This window comes from Chiloscyllium plagiosum, unplaced genomic scaffold (assembly GCF_037043375.1).
Source record: "Chiloscyllium plagiosum isolate Xiang-an unplaced genomic scaffold, Cpla_swu_hap1 HiC_scaffold_42, whole genome shotgun sequence".
NCBI lineage: Eukaryota > Metazoa > Chordata > Chondrichthyes > Orectolobiformes > Hemiscylliidae > Chiloscyllium > Chiloscyllium plagiosum.
In genome coordinates this window covers 5,652,634-5,657,830 of record NW_028270180.1, presented here as the reverse complement: position 1 = coordinate 5,657,830, position 5,197 = coordinate 5,652,634, and the positions used below count along the sequence as shown (strand labels likewise).

At 42.2% G+C, this 5,197-nt stretch overlaps 1 pseudogene; it reads left to right on the top strand.

Moving 5' to 3' along the window:
* The first annotated feature begins 4,330 nt into the window (after positions 1 to 4,330).
* On the top strand, positions 4,331 to 4,481 carry LOC148137550 (ATP synthase F(1) complex subunit epsilon, mitochondrial pseudogene; annotated as a pseudogene).
* The last annotated feature ends 716 nt before the right edge of the window (positions 4,482 to 5,197 follow it).

Below are 5,197 nucleotides of genomic sequence, written 5' to 3'. Positions count from 1 at the left end.
CCCAAGTATTATAATCTTATTGAAAGCAGTATAATGAGCAAATAGATTGACCAACATGACTGTACCCAGCCCTAGTTTTGCCAGAATAAGTTCAAAAATACGTTCTGGGAAATTGAATAAGCAATGAAATTACAATAGGAAGGCCTTCGCAGCTAAAGTGGGATAATGATTAGAGAATAATCTACTATTGATCGAATGACCTCCTCCACACTACATTTGATTTGATTTGATTTGATTTATTTGTTGTCACATGTACCTGAGTACAGTGAAAAGCTTTGTTTGTGAGCAGTATAGGCAGATCACAGCAAGCAAGGACATACAGATCGTAGGGTGAAAAAAAACTTGGACAGAGTAAGGCATACATGTTACACTGCACAGGACGTGCACGAGGCAAGATCAGCATTATTTATGTTAGAGAGGTCCGTTCATCGGTCTAATAAAGACAGGGTAGATGCTGTGCTTGAACCTGTCTGTGCGTGTGTTCAAACATCTGTATTTTCTGCCTGATGGAGGAGATTGGAAGAGAGCATTACCAGGGTAGGAGGGGTCTTTGGTGATGTTGGCTGCCTTTCTGTGGTGACAAGAAGTGTAAGTAATGTCCATGGAGATGGGAGGCTTGCTTCCGTGATGGTCTGGGCAGTGCACACAACTTTCTGCAGTTTCTCATGGTCCTGGGCAGAGCAGTTGCCGTTATCAGGCTGTTACGCACCAAAACATTATGCTTTGTATGGTGCATCTGGAGAAATTGGTGAGGGTCCTTATGGACATGCCGAATTTTCTGAGCTGCCTGAGGAAGGAAAGGCATAGTTGTGCCTTCTTGACTGTCACATCTATGTGGGAAGTCTAGGACAGGTTGTCGGTTGTCATTGCTCCTAGGAACTTTTTAATTATGCAATATCTAAATTGCATTATATATATTTCATCATAACCTAAATAATCAGATTGCCCTGGAGAGAGATGTTAGTATCAATCATCTCCATTTCAGCTTCATTCTGAACCTAACAAATCTCACACGCTTGAAGATCAAGGTCATATTAATTTGAAGTTTGATGGAATCTTTGCTTTCTTTTAAAGTCTTCTATTTGCATCAAGTAAAGATTAAAGATTAGATTCTCTCCTACAAATAAGAATCAGCTAACTATTCTCCTCAGCATATTATATAGTTTGCAATTCATACTGTTTGTATAACCACCAACTGTCATTCTGACTTTTGATATTAAATTGATAGGTTTCATTAAAAATTAAACTGTCCCAGCTACTGTTTTGTAAACTCATAGAGAGAGAGATGTACAGCACAGAGACAGATCCTTCGGTCCAACTCGTCCTTGCCGACCAGATATCCCATCCAGTCCAGTCCCACCAGCCAGTAACCAGCCCATATCCCTCCAAACCCTTCCTATTCATATACCCATCCCGACCCCAGGGAAAAGACTTTGTCTATTTATCCTATCCATTAAATGTTGCAATTGTATCAGCCTCCACCACATCCTCTGGCAGCTCATTCCATACACGTACCAACCCTCTGCTTGAAAAGGTTGCCCCTTAGGTCTCTTTTATATCTTTCCCCTCTCACCCTAAACCTATGGCCTCTAGTCCTGGACTCCCCCACCCCAGGGAAAAGACTTTGAATATTTATCCTATCCATTAAATGAGGATTGAAATATTTTTGCACAAAGTTGCAATTATTCTCAATTCTTTAAACTTGTATCACCAAAGGTTATTCATTGTTGCACATGGGGACTCCACTTCAGCAGAGGTCAATGCTGCATTATCGAGAAAAATCGGAACTAATATGGACCTCCTGTCTGCTACTGTAATCAGTCATCACAGGTAGATTGTTGTTCAGATGGGGACAAAATATTGCAGATGCTGTAAATCTGAAACAGGTACAAAGAATGCTGGAGAAACTCAGCAGATCCAGCAGTACCTGAGGTCTCTTCTTCTCTGTGTTTATTCTTCAAATTGCCCTTGGATCTTAAATGATGTAGACTAGTCCCAATCAAATGTAACTTAATAATAGTTAAAAAAAAAAGTTATCCTCATTCAATGGTCTGGATAAATATTAAATCAGGTACAGAATGAATCTAGATTGAATCCTAACACAAGACTCTCAGTTTTCGTCAAATGAACAGATCCTTTACTCTTTTTGTTGGGGGAATGTTTTCTGAGGTGTTTCACTTGGACCCTAGCAGTATCTGGGAACATTACAATCAAGCTGATGTACAATTGTATTTTGGACTATCAAGAAGGGAATAACACCCTTAATTGACTTTCTCCCAATCATCTGGGGATTAGTCAGGCTCCATGGGCCCAAATTAACAAAATCCTAGAGTCTAGCTCCCTCTGGCGGAAGCTGAGAGAACTTAGTTGAGAGACACTCCTCAGTCAAATAGCTCTGGGGAAGGTTGTACAATGGCAAAAAAAATTATACTTGTGTATATTTAATCAGCGCGTGTACCTGCGTGCATTCACGTGGTGTGCATATGTGAGTATATGTGTGTGCCCAGGTATGTGTGCGTGTGTACAAATGTGTATGGGAGTCCATGTGCTTCTGTGTATGTTGAGAATGTGTGTGTATGTGTGTTTATATGTGTGTGAAAACGTGTGTTAAAAAGTGTGTATGAGAAATGTTGTGTCTGTGTGTGTTTTTGAGAAAGCGTGTGTGTGTGTATGTGTGTGCGTGTTTGTGTGTGAGAGAAAGTGTGCATGTGTTTGTGTACATGCACACGGGTGTCTGTGTGTGCATATGCATGTACGCTGGGGACTGGTTAGCTCAGTTGGCTGCACAGCTGGTATGTAATGCCAACAGCATGGATTTGATTGGCACACTGGCTGAGGTCACCATCAGCACTCTCTTTCTCAACCTCTCCCCTCGCCTGAGATGTGGTGACCCTCAGGTTAACCCATCCCCCAGTCATCTCTCCCTAATGAGTGACTTTATTTTTGACCTCTGCATGTGTGTCAGTTTGATCTTTAACTGATGGCAGGACCAGTTGCAGCTCCCTCCAACAGAGATTACCCACCGACAACAAAAAAACTCACTCTTATAGCTCAGAGGAAATGAATGACCATTTGGGTGAATTGCCCAAAAGTTATAATATGAAATTAATTTCAAATCTCATCTCAGTGGAACTCAGTTTAAGGAAAGGTAAAGAGGGAACTAGTCAAGAAAGGGTCCTGTAACACAGGACTGTGGCAATAATAATGTGCAGATTAAATTTCAGAGAATCATAGACACAGGCCATTTGGCCCATTGTGCTTATGTCTGCTCATTGAAAAATGCTTGCAATCAGTTGCTTTCATCTTCTCTTTCCCAAAAGCTCTGCAATGTTTCCTTTTCTAATAGAGTGGCAACCATCTTCACTGTCCTCCCCACTTTCAAATCATGCTTTTGAGATCATGACGATTTGCTGATTCAAAGAATTTTTCCTGTTTTATCTCCCCTCAGAAGCATTCCAAAAGACAATGCTTCAGCATTTCATATTTGCAACATTTCTAAAAAGATGGTAAAATATCTCTCTAAAAGCTAGAATCTTGCTAAATGAGTTTGTAAAGTTCATCTAATCTGTTCCTAAAGGTCATTGTTGAACTGTACAGGGAATTGCTAAACGCCCACGTCTAATTGCGAGGGGCATTTTAGATTAAAATCGGGGCTGATTTATCAGTGCAATAAGACGACTGATGTGCTACTTTCTTCATGTGAGCCTGGGGCACAGAATCATTATTGAATCAGATAGCAACTTTGGCAGAGATCGATATAATTAACACTGAGTTAGAGGAACTGCTGCCAAAACTCAGATTGGATGTGACGGAAGTCACAGTAGGCCCAACTAAACCCAAATGATTTTGTTACCTCGGCACCACATTTAATTAATTCTGCCCACAACAGGTACTGTGGCTACAAAAGCAAGCCAAAGGCTAGGAATCTTGTGGCAAGTAACTCACCTCCTGACTCCCTAAAACCTGTCAGAGGAAGTGAGGACTGCAGATGCTGGAGAGTCACAATCGAAAACTGTAGCGCTGGAAAAAGCGCTGGAGAAAGGACATTCCTGATGAAGGGCTTATGCCCGAAACATCGACTCTCCCATTCCTCGGATGCTGCCTGACTTGATGTGCTTTTTCCAGCGCTTTTGTCCCTAAAGCCTGTCCACCATCGACAAGGCTCAAGTCAGGAGTGGGATGTAATACTCCCCACTTGCCTGGATGGGTGCAGCTCCAACAACACTCAAGAAGCTTGACACCATCCAGGACAAAGCAGCCCGCTTGATTGGCACCAAATCCACAAGCATCCACTCCCTTCACCACCGATGCTCAGTAGCAGAAATTCAAAATGGTGATGTTCTGGAGGGACGTAGGCCTGAGTTATATTCAGTATTCTCAATCTGTGCACAAACTGTGAGTGCTGTTTTAAAACTGCAATTCCAAACACAGGCTAGAAAGTAGTGGACGCAAATGTCAGAGACAACAAGCTGAGAGAATAGAGTGATCTGAGCAACGTCCACAAACCTGAACTTCTAAATTTGAGAACTCTTTGACCCATCATCCCGAAAGATGGAACTATAAACCTGTTTGTAAAACTGACCAAATGCTAAATAAAAATCTGTTCTATCTACAAGGTGCACGGCAGAAATTCACCAAAGATCCTCAAATAGCACCTTCCAAACCTCCACCACTTCCACCTAGAAAGAGAAGGGCAGCAGATACATGGGAACACCACCTCCTCCAATAGCCCTGCCAAGCCACTCATCATTCTGACTTGGAAATATATCCCCGTTCCTTCAGTGTTGCTGGGTCAAAATCCTGGATCTCCCACCCTAATGGCATTGTGGGTCTACCTTCAACACATAGACTGTAGCAAATCAAGAGGCAGCTCATCACCACCTTCAAAAGGGGCAACTGGAGATGGGCAATAAACTCTAGCCAACCAGTGATGTCCACATCCTGTAAATGAGTGAAATAAAATCTCCCTTGTGCAGTCCAAATTAAGTGACTCAGCTGATATGGTGGAGCAGGAGCTTGGTCCTGTCCCACTGTTTATCACTTTTACCATTTATCAATGTCATGTTGGCACATTGTGGCATTTCAATAGACAATAGACAATAGATGCAGGAGTAGGCCATTCTGCCCTTCGAGCCAGCACCACCATTCATTATGATCATGGCTGATCATCCTCAATCAGTATCCTGTTCCTGCCTTA